The sequence below is a fragment of the Struthio camelus genome, chromosome 1 (assembly GCF_040807025.1).
Source record: "Struthio camelus isolate bStrCam1 chromosome 1, bStrCam1.hap1, whole genome shotgun sequence".
NCBI lineage: Eukaryota > Metazoa > Chordata > Aves > Struthioniformes > Struthionidae > Struthio > Struthio camelus.
The window spans coordinates 45,343,272-45,355,528 of record NC_090942.1 but is presented as its reverse complement, the minus strand read 5'-3'; the positions used below and the strand labels follow the sequence as shown (position 1 = coordinate 45,355,528).

At 38.9% G+C, this 12,257-nt stretch overlaps 1 protein-coding gene across 4 annotated transcripts in view; it reads left to right on the top strand.

Annotated features, from left to right (window-relative positions):
- The window catches only part of PPP1R12A (protein phosphatase 1 regulatory subunit 12A), a 134,505-nt gene that overhangs the window by 18,038 nt on the left and 104,210 nt on the right, over window positions 1-12,257 (top strand). The window lies entirely within an intron of this gene.

Genomic DNA, 12,257 nt, shown 5'->3' with positions numbered 1-12,257 from the left:
CCTTTTCCAGAACAGCTACATTGCTCCACAGACATGGATGTAGATTCTCCTGGAGGTCCTGGTCCGTGTCTAGAGCTCCTAGGTGCTGCAGTAATGCAGATACCAGGACGTGACCTGGTAACTTAACTGCTTAAGCCAGTAGTTTTTTAATCCCATGATCTGCCTGACATACAGAGACAGACATTCCTAATGAAATAGCGGCTTCCTTTTGTGCCATACTCTGACATCGTTTCTACTCGACAGTATGTTTTAGTAGAGGATATATATGAAATCTTGAGAGGAAGAATACAATCAATGGAAAAAAAAATTACACTAGCTTGCGTTTTACTGACCACTTCTTATTGAAGGAAAATAAACTTTTGACTTGTATGATCATATAAGAGAGAGGTTGGCCTCCATCTGTTAATTGTACTTGCAAATTGAAGGATACTATAGTAATACTGGAAAAAAATCCACTGTTCCTATGCTGTTCAGTCTTTCTTATCTGATGAATTAAAATTGACTAGTTAGGTAGGAATAATTATTCAGAACTTCTTTAGAGCAATTTTGTTCCAACTCCTAAACTGTTTTCTTTGAAAAACTAGATTAAATTTTATGAAATGTGTGAAATTATCAGAGGCTATACACTGGAACACTTAGAAATAGTTTACAGTTTATTTAGCACAATAACTATTAAAGAAATTTGCAGTCTTGCTGTTTAGAGACTTCATTTGCAATGCTACCAGGCAAAGAAGTTTGTTTTTTTTTTTACAAATGTGTGTGTTTTTTTTTACTTAACTTTCATCAGTGTAAAGCTAAAGTAAGAAATTGCTGCTGCTCCATTAGTAACCCTCTAACAGCTGTGATGGTGACAAAATGTAAGTGTTGAGCATCTAACAGCTGTCCAAATGATGTGAAGCTATTGCATGTTACTTAAGGGCGAAGAAAGAATGATTTAGATTTGTATCTTGGATTTTAAGTCTTGTTCAGCAATCTTTTTTAAGTAAATAGCCATAATTCTTGCTTCAAGCCTATTTTAATTATTAATTTCAGCAAACTTTATCTTACTGTAACCATAGTTCTGAAGATGTGGTGTTCTGAATGTGTTTAGACTGCAAGCATCCAATAAAAACAAACTAGTTTGCAGTAATGGAAAAAATGACTCAATGCAAGTTGAGAACAGAAGTTAGCTAAAAGGCAAATATGCTATCATTCTTAAAACGGAAGCGAAACTGAAGCATCTTATAACCTGTTCTCAGGCATCTAGGTTCATCTCAGACTGAAGATCAGTCTCTTGGTTTTCCAGTCACACAAACACTTCCAAACAGTGTTCACATGTCACTTTTACTAAAATTTCCTAGCTTTTCCAAACAGGCTTTACCTTTTTGTATTCCAGAACTGGTCAATTTTTACCTTATTTCAAAAACCATGAGCCAGAAAAAGCGTAGGCATCTGAAATTTAGGTACAGCTTAACTGAGAAGATGCATGCTGCGTGTGTGAGAATGTCGACTGAAGGAGGAGGATGGTACCGGTTTGGTGGTTGTTGGCTCATGGTGCTGATAAGCACACCCTTCGCTGGACTGCTGAGGAGGCTGCTGCTGATGGAAGAGCCATCAGCTGCTCAGCTCTTCAGCACGCTGCAGTTCTGAGATATGGATCAAATAAACTTCAAATGAAAGAATATCCTGCTTTGTGTTATGACTAAGACAGATTGCGTATTGTAGTTATACGTTTGACCTTAATTTAGATTTCTTCTTGTCAGTTCAAGACTGGTAAGTACAGGCTAATTTTAGAGAAGACTGCTATAATTGAGGATCAATACTTCGCAGTTATGAGTAAGACTAGTTCATAGACATCTCTCTTGAAGGATTGTTTTTATCACAGCAGGTATTTCTTTAGATTGCGTTCTAGATCCAGCTGATCTAAATGTACCTTTACCCAAACTAGTATAAAACTAGCAACTAAAATATTCTGTTTAAACTATTTAGTCATACTCTGCTACGTGCATAGCAATGCAGGTAGCAGTTACCTACCAGAACAATAACTGGAACTTGTGTATGTAATATGTTTTGCAATTGGGGAATTTTTTTATAGAAGCTTCTTTCATTCCCTTAGTATACCTTAAACTTGCTTATAGCATGGACACTTGCAGAAAATAACCCCTGTCTGTAGGGCATACACATCCAAATGAGTTCCAAACTAAGGAAAGGGACCTTAATTTACTACTTGGTTTTGCAAGAGAAAGTGAAGATTAAACACAACATACTCTTGAAAATTTCTTATTGCTTTTTCAGGGTGATAATTCTGGGGATTACGTTTCTCTTCCCTTCCCACATCCAGTCTCTGACTGTCATTGGCTCTTGCTGCCTGAACAATGAAGCTGACTTAAGGAACAAGCGTATGGAGACTTGTCCCTTAGGTAGTATTAGGTTTTCAAGCAACAACAGGGAAACACTAGACCAGGGCTTTGGGATACCTTTGGGGAGGCATTGGCCGAGTTTGAGTCAATTCACTTCCAGCAGTTAGACTAGAAAATGTTATGACTCTACAAGCACTTGAATGCAGTGATTTAAAACATTGGGGGGGAAAAGGGCAGAAGTCATGCCACTTCATTGTCTTGTTCTTGATAAAACTGATCCAAGTTATACTGGATCACTGCTCAACCAAATATGGCTCGTAATGAGTCTGAGAACAATGTTATCCAGGCCTTAAATATATAAAAATATGCTCTGACATCTTCATCAGAAAAGCTCAGCTGTTAGTGCTTGTCTAAGAGACTGATTAATTACTGTACAGGTCTTTATAGGTGCCTTCTAGAAGATGGTAGTGAGTGCAGACTCAAGAACTGGACATTCCCTCTACACTTGAACGCTTATGCTTTTTAAATTCCACAGTTTGTGTATGAGGTTTGTCTGGTCAATGCCAAAGTAGACAGCCTTTTCAAGGTGTAATTAGAGCACCTTTGTGTCAATGCTTACTTTCAAATGTATATATTGTAGATTTTTCAGAGCTATAGCTAGAACTATAGTGCAGGTTGGGGTGGTAGCTTTCCAGTTTGAAAATGTCTCGTCTTCCCCATCTCTATTTAGAACATGAAGAATAAGTGAACTCTTATCTAAGCACACAATTTGCATCTGTTTTAACTAAATAAATTGCTTAGCAAAAGGAACCATCTATGGTAATACCTAAACCTGTTTTACAGCCGACAGTATCAAAGTGTGTTTTCTTTTTTTCCTGGTCTGCTGGATAATTACACGCTCTGCTTTCAAAATAATGTCGTTTAAACTCAAACTTCTAGACCAGTAAGGTGGCTGTCTCGCCACTGTCTGTTTGCTCTCTTCATGTGGGAGAAGTTGTGTTTAATGGGGTGGTGGGTGGTGTTTGACACAACTCAGCTGTTTCTTTTACTCTGATAATAACTTTGTTCAGAAATATGCTGTTATGAACATCCCTGATGTCAAGTTGGCTTCTATTCGGTCTGCAGAGAGAACTGAAATTTTTAACCTACATGAAAAAATTTTTAACAAAAATCAAACTCAACATCCACGTTGCTTTTAATACAAATGCACAAATGAGCTTTGTTCATTTTCATATTGTATTCATGAATATATCAACAATATGGTGTTGTATGTAGATAGAAGAACCAATTGGAATTTTCTTGGCCAAATCCAATTGGATTTGGATTCACCTGCTCTAGATCTGAACTTGTCCTCGCCATGACCTCAGATAGGCAGTTATGTTCTGCAATGTCTTCCTGTTTCACAACTGTCTTCCACAGTTCTGTGAGATACAACTTTGTGATAAGTGAGGATGGGCTCTGCCGCAGTGTATGATCAAGATCGACTGTTTTTAGGTCTTGAAAGATTAGTGTTTATTATTCTTTATGACCTTACAAGGCTTAAGGTGTTTTTGTTCCTGCTTTTATTCTGCCCTGCCCTGAATTTCCACTCTTCTTAGTGAAGAGGATCATAAAGAAGGCTGGGTTGACTCTCATTCATTCACAGCTGCCATCTCCTCTCATAGTTTCTGGGAGGCATAAAGGACCTGAGGAGGATAATAACTGATTCTAAAAACTTAAGCTATTGGCTGTGCGATGCAGAGCCCCTCTCCTTGTATGTTGCCTGTAGTTTAAGGTATTTAAATGCAGAGCACTCGGTTGTTTCAGCAGATTTTAGTTTTCTCTCAGATGTTAGTAGCTTCTGTGGGAAGGAAATAATCTATAGTCTGTAACTTGGGAAGATAAAACTTTCCCTGCCATCTCATTTTCCTCTGTCCTTGCCTGCTAGTAGCTGCAGTAGATTTTTCACCTGCTCTTGATGTTCGTGTGTCGGTAGCATGCTAGAGTTGTGCTGCAGTTGCTACCTAATTGAGTCTAGCAGGAGTTAAGTCCTCATCAGGACAGCAGGTATTTCCTGTGCTGTTCCTAAGGCTAGCAGTGTCTTCATGCTCTATTACCTCATTGTTTACCTGATGGTGTATACTTAGTGCAGTACTGGATAAGAATAACTTTGGATTCTTGAAGCTTCTCAAAACTGAGTACAATACCTCCAAATGAAAGCTCATGGTCCCAGTCGCCTCAGAGGCGGCATGTCTGGAGTGCCCATAGAAGTGGAATGAGTACACTTCTACAAGCGTCTTCTAAAGAGAGCTCGTATACGTGGCTTTTTGCGTTCGAGGCCTCATAAAGCGTGCTCTTAGATGAATATCCTACAGAGCAGAAATACAGGTATAGCTATTACAGTTATCTGAAATAACTTAGCATTTCGATACTTTTTCTGAACTAGGGATGCATTGGCTTTAGATAATTAGGGATGTGGATACATGAACTACAGTGCAGTCGTTATTTAGACTAAATGCCTGCTTAAGCACAGTATATACTTGATGACAGTTCCTTTGGGTTGCTGTGCAAGTTTCTTCTGTATAGAGAAGTCTCATTTATCTACTTGGAAAATCACTTAGTAGACAAGCTTGCAGTTGTGCTCCCGCCCCCTCCCCCCACTGCCCCGTCATAGATTTAGACTTGGGAGAATTTGTTGTTTAGATGCCCAAACTAGCTTTTCTTCTCTGAAAGCAGCAAGATTTCTGAATCTTGCTGCTTTTACATTTTGTTCCCAATCTAAAGGACCATCTCTCTAAATTAACACTCTTTTGGTCATCCTGTACTATTTCATACAAGACTCAGAAGTCTATGTATAAATTCCTCAATGAGCAGAGGGTTGTTTGCGTTTATCAGTTATGGCTGTTGTATTTTGGTTTAGATGGATGCAGATATAAATCAGTACTGTACTAACAATAAAAGATTCACTTCTGTAAGTGCTTTTGCTTTTCTAAATCAGACCCCCCCCATCTTTGAGTATCACCATAACTAAGAATGCCAGTTATTGTTTACACAAAATTCAGACATTGAGGTAAATGAAAACACTTTTGTTTAACATAACTCCTTTCCCTAGGAATTAAAAAGATATGCAGAACCTAGGAGATCTAAAATATTAGAGAAACTTTTGAAGGTGACTTCAGTTTTTGAAGACTGGAGTTGTTACAGGTAGGGGTAGCATAGTGATGTGATAAGCTAGCTAGGCATTAGAGTGAGTGGTGTGTATATGGGTAGTTAATGTTTTTCAGTATGTGTGGGGGAAAAATTCAGATGCTTTAGAAAACAAAGAAAATGGTTAAACTAGTCTAACATCCTTGTATTTTTGAGATGTGTGCAGTTGATCTCGTGACCTGACACTTTCCATGTTCTTAGATGAGAGTGATTGGACTAGCAGATCAGAGGCATTGTTTTTCAGTTTGTAAGCAGTTGGACTGTGGCAGAGTGAATCCCAAAACAGCTCTTCAAGATGAAGAGCACAAGTCATTTGCAATGAAGGAAGCATTTAAATTTTGAATATTTAATATAGGGAATCGTTGGTGACTGATAATAATTACAATTTGATATCACTGTACATTGTTTCACTGAATAGGTCTTATTGTCACGGTAGACAGCATAACAATCTAAAATTTTGCCCCTCTATTAGGGGAAGCAAATTCTAAGGTGGAGAACTCTATACTGAAAATGCCAACTCTGAGCATCATGCTGCAGGAGCTGATGTCATACAGTCAGCTTTTAGCACTACATTTAGTGATGAGGAAGATGGGATGACCTCAAATTGCTGAGGATTAGTTTTGATATTTGCACAGAAGTTAATCTCTCCACTAGTTGGAATATATTCTCTGAACTGCAAGAAGCCAGCTAGATTTGGCAGCAGCTGGAATTTATTGGAAGAAGTAGTTTTCTTTAGATTATATTAAACTACAAGCACGTTTTTCACTAGAAGTAATAATCCTTATGAGAATATCAATAGACTATGTGTTGATTTAAGAACTATATTCTAATCGCAGTTACAGCAGATATAAATATCTCAGTTAGTTTAACAGTGTGGTATAGAAAATGCTGTGAGTTTTGAACATCTGTTTGAAAAAGAAACCCGGTGTAGACCTAGCTACCTGTCCAACTTATTGGAGAAGGTATGTGCTCATAAAGTAATAATCAATGATGTGAAATTTATGACTCAGTAGAAAAAAATGCAACTTGTAATACGCCCCCACAGTGAGTGAAGGTAAGAGGAATGGTGGAGTCCTCTGATAGATTGGGTGATGTGTCAGAAGTGTTTTTGTTGCTTCCCAACATCTAAGAAGTACTTCATTCCTTCCAAAAAATATCTTAGAGTTAGGAAGATACTGTCGTCGTGCTGGCACATAGCTCTCCCTCAGGCCTTCTTGTATTCCTGTTTTTGTCTTTCATTCCCTAAAGTCCACATGTATTTCTTTCGTATCCCTTTTTTCTGAGACTCGCTACAATTTTTCCCTTCCGTCGTCTCCAAAGCTCTCCTTCCATTTGGCAGCGGACTCCCTGCAGTTCCCTTTATTTTGGCCCCCCTTCCTGTTCAAGAATGGTGCTTTCTTCAGTTCTCCCTGCCCTTTCTCCGCAGACTGTGTATTACCATCTCCTTATAAGCCCTTGCTTGTTAGAGTTATTCTTGTTGGAATCTAGGCTACAAATAATCTTTCCATGCAGCAAGTTGCTGCCTCAGATAAATGTGGGCTGCAGCCAGGGATTGGCAGAGAGGTTCGTTTGCCGTCAGACCCCTGAAATGTGAATTAGGCTTTTCTGGTACTTTGATTTGCACCAAAATCAGCCGGATTGCGCTTACTAACACTTGGAGTGCTGCCTGCAATTTTCAAGTTGATCGAGGCTAACACCGCGTAAATGTTAGAGAAATGCGTTTAGCTGAACGTTAAGCTGCAGATTCTTCTGGAAGGCTACTTAACATGAAATGATTTGAGGCAAAAATAGTGCTATCTCTGTAAGATTTAATTTTGAGCTGTCTTTTAAAAGTGTACTGCAAGTGTTCATGTAAGAGTGTTAACTGTAATATATAAACTAAAAAGAGGGCATGGATCTGATTTGTGTAAGCATTTTCCATGGGAATCCCAGTGCCTTATATGGTCATCTTGCTTTGTAGTGTTTCAGTGAAATGAAGGCAGCTGTCCAACAACGGGGGGGAAAAAATGAAAAAAACTAACCCAGCTGGCTGTAGCTTCATCTATAGTACCGTCTGTCTTGGCTTCCTTCAGTAGCACAGTAGCTAATTATTAAAACTAAAAACGTGGCAGGAGCCTATGTAGCTAGTAGAAGAAATTCCTTTTGTGGCAGTGACTGGGTACTGAAAATTTAATGTTATTTCAGTAAAGAGTAGTAACACATTGACTATACAACTTTGTTGCTGTATAATGAACTTTGGCCATGAAATAAGCTGTTAACGCCTTTATCCAAGTTTGTTGTAAACTAGTGATAATTCCTGTAGTTGCTATAAGCAAAGTTTAGTCTACAGAGTCCAGCATACTTTCTCCTGTGCAGTTGACCTGTTTGTTAACTGCTTAAATAGATGCCAACAGTATAAATAAGTGGTTGTTGAGGCTTGCATATTCAGGTGTTGCTTCAGAGATCTGGTTCAGGTTCCTCTGGAAAGAGCATCTGAGCATGGTCGCACTAGTCATGTAAAATGATTGTTTGCAGTGAGGGTAAGCTGCTCTGTATTTACTCTCAAATATTAGGGTGCACGTAGGCCTTACAGTAATTCTTCTTGTGGTAACTTGTATTCCTATACTTTAAAAAAAAAAAAAAAAAAACAACCTCCTGAATGAGAGACTAGACTGTTAAAACCTAGTCCTGTCTCTTTATTCAGATGCATAGACTACTCTTTTTCAAGAAGTATGGTAACTCGAGAATGCAAGGGTGCCAGTCCCTTTATTCAGAATATTAATGAAAAATATAACATCTTTTCAGTGATAGAAAACAGAGGCCTATAATTTCCTGTGATGAGAGTAGTATGCAGTAAAGCTGCTATAGTATCCATTTGTCTTGTAGTGAAGAGGGCTTTTTTGCATATGGGCTGCTGAGGTTTTAGAGCTCTTTCAGTTAATTTTATAGCTCTACTACCTGATTTGTGTGAAAAGGAAAGGCCAGTTGCCACAGCTCACTAATATCTCTGCTTCTGCTGATATGGAGCATTCCAGTCTGCTTTCAAAAAAGCAGATTTTTTTGGGTATCTTGATCCTTGCTCTTACTAACTTCATGTAATGACTTCTTGTCCTGGAAGACAAAAGTGAACAGCTGATCCCTATTTACTCTCTCCATAATACTCATGATTTTGTCTGTTGTACTTTGTCAAAGTCATTTCTTTTCAGGCTCAAGAGTCATAGCCTATTCAGTTCTTCTTATGGAAGGTAATCTATGCTTTTTGTCAAAAACATGGATCTCTACAAAATCTAGAGATCTTTGGTTAAGAGCTATAAAAAAGAATATTGTCTTTTTTTCCTTCGCCAGGTAATGTTGCCTTTACCACCATGATGGGAACCTTCTAGCAGTTGTAGCTGTAGAATTTTAGCTAAACGTTTGTCTGTTTAATCAGGTTGGGAGAAGCAAAGAAAAGGTCTTGCTGGATGGATCTGTGTTTTTATATCCTACCGTTTTGGAGGATATTGGGATTTTTCAGAAGATCTCCTTTTTTCAGATCTTTTCTGATTCACTAGAGAAGAGTGCTTCAGAGAACAGCTGCGATCCAACAAATTTACCAAGACGTAAAGGAAGATTTCAGCACTGTACAGAGATACAGCTAAGTGACTTTTCAATATGGTAATTCAGGTCATGGAAGCAGTACAGGTGTCAGGTTGCTGTAGACTTCCAAAACTCATGTAGAGATAGGTCAGTAACATCTTTGCTGTGTGACCCCCTTGCCTCCACTAGCATGCAGGAAGCTGTAGTTGAAGAACAGAGTAGGGAAGTAGGAGTGTGTCGGAAAACTGAAAGCAAAAGGGAATGGGCAAATGTGGGCTGACTGTCAGAATGAAACGGAGTTAGGAAGAATAAATGGTGGAAAAGGAAATAGGAAAGAAAGGATGATGCTGACAATAATGAAATAAAATGCAACTTGGGTAAAGTGCTGTCATTGATGCTGTCTTGAAGGCTGTGCTTGGACTTACATGTGTTAACCTTTTAATACTCTGTTGTATCATCATACCTAGATTATGTGGTCTGTGTGCTCTTGGGGTTATTCAAACCATGTAATAAAAGATGCTGTTGTGTGTCAGGCTGCTGCTTTTTTTTTCCAGCGACAGGACAAGAGGCAACGGGCATAAACTGAAACACAAGAAGTTCCATCTGAACGTGAGGAAAAACTTCTTCACTGTAAGGGTGCCTGAGCAGTGCTTTGAAGAGGTTGCCCAGAGAGGTAGTGGAGTCTCCTTCCCTGGAGAAATTCAGAACCCACCTGGACGCGATCCTGGGCAATGTGCTCTAGAGGACCCTGCTTGAGCAGGGAGGTTGGACTAGATGATCTCCAGAGGTCCCTTCCAACCTCAACCATTCTGTGATTCTGTGATTTATCAGTGGGGGAAAAAAGAAGAGAATAGCATGTCAGAGTGGAGTGGGAGATGGCAGAAGATCTGTAGAAGCACTACATGCTTTTGGCTGTAACTGAAGTGAAAGGAAACTTTGCTTTGAATATGAAATGGTGCATCTCCTGAAACCTCAGTTCCTCGGTATTTCAAATTGTATGGTCAAATCAGTGGCTACTGCCTACGATAACCTTTGTATCTGTTTCCTATCTATAAAATGATAGCATGCTTTTGTGGTGGTGATTTTATGAAAATACTGTTTATGTACCTAAATGTTGGTAAGTGCTGATAAGTAGAAGAGCCCATGAGAAAATCAACCTTATCTTCAGAAGATGACTTGGGTATTATGTGCCAAACATGGAACAGTGAAGGGAAAAAACCCTGAATTTTGAAAGGTTGCACATCATGGAAGCACTGATCATCTCATAGACTGAATGAAACAAGATCCTTTAGCCACAGGGAAATAGGAATCATGTTGATTAGAATTGTACCTAAGTCATATGCTTGAGGAGCCAGTTGATAAAGCTTAGGCACCTGTAGTAAAAGCACTTCCTAGCCCTGGGATATTTGGCTGTTAGGCCTTACTATTGCTTATGTATAGACCTATGCATAAATGAATATTTAATGTAAAAATGGAGTCCTTAGAGAAACAGAAAGCTTAAACACATTTTGACTAGTGTTATAAATTAAGTGGCAGAACAGTTTTCTTCTCCAGGAATTCTTAGAAATATGTACTGTAGAGGGGGAGGGAAAAAAAAAAGGCAAGCTTAAGGTAGCAAAGCTAGTCTTCTGACATGTCAGGGATTCAGTTTCAGTTTTCTGTTTAATATAGAGACAGTTTCTTACCACGTATGCTTTGGGGTACTTGGAGCATAGCCCCTAGCCAGAAGGCTGGGTATTTCATGAGAAGGATTTGAGAACCAGTCTTAAAATGGTCTGTGTAGCAGAAGCTTTCCGTTTGCAGGCTGACTGGTGGATGATTGAACAGCAGAACAAGGCCAGGTGGATCTTTGTCCGTTTGTCTAAAATGGGGAAACTTGAAAGTCTTCTCCCCAACCCCTAATCCTACCTTGGCCTCCCCTGCCAAGGCCACTGAACTGTTATCTGCCAAAACTCTGCAGCACATAGACTTTCCCCATGCTCAGGCAGTGTGGATGCTTTCTTCATTTAATCAAATCTGTTTTTGTTTTCTGTTTCCCCCATTTTTACTTTATCACTTGTTGTGTTTATGGGGGGAAATGAAGTCAATAAACTCATTCCCATTGGTTTGACTGACCTAGGAGCCAAGGTGTTTTTAAACCATGCTTTTATTTGTGTTCTTTGATTCTTTAAATAAACTTTTACTAGTAATCTGGTGTACAAGAAGCAGACTTTAAAGCATTTATGATTAATTTCATGATGACAGGATCACTGCTAAGATCAGGTAAACAACAGACTTCTGGGGTCTTATTATTTCTTTCAAGCTGACCCAGTGCTGGTAAAGAGAAGGCCAGTCTGTTTTCTGTCCTGATGAAATTCAAAGACTTCAGTGATCTCTCACAATTTAAAAGTTAAGACACAAACAAATTATTACATGATCAAGAAATGTAGGCCTTTACCCTTTTCTCCAACATCTTCCAGGAAGAGAGCAGCCAGAAGTGGCTGCAGCTCCAGAACCAACTAAGCTAATCCTATTCTTCTCTGCCTTGAAATGGTGTGAGCTCTTGTTTCTTCCTCCCACCATGCTGTTTTGTTTCCCTGCTTTTTTTTTTTTTAAACTGTGAGGGAGAGGAAAAAGGTGTTTTGTTTTTTTTTTTTTGGCCATGTTGGTGAGTCAAATTGACTAAGGTAGGGACCTGACAAGTGGGAACATGTGGTTCAGAATGAGGAGGGAGACTGGGACCTCCCTGTTTGTCAACAGTGAGCTTTTAGGGAATCATGTCCCAAGTGATTAGTGTATATACTATGAAATATATTTTTAGTAGATAGTTTCTTACAGCTCAGAGAAGCTGGAGTTTGCTTGTTTTATGGTACTACCCCCTGCAGGGAACAGACTATTCCTTGAAACTCATCTTGAAACATAAAAAACTATTCTATGGAAATCATGCTTTTTGAGTACTCGGAAACATTGTCATCTTCTGAATGGCAGAGATTCTAGTGCAGAATTTGCAGTTGAGGGCCTAGTTGCTCTCAACTGAGATACCGTTTTCTATATAACTACCTGAAATCAACTGTAGCGGGGGAAAAAAATTCCTACAAAATCAATAAAGAATTCTTCTAAAAAGTTTGTAGTCAAATGTTGATAAAACTACAGGAACTTTTCCCAAAGGAATCTTATGATAATTATCGCTCCTTGCTT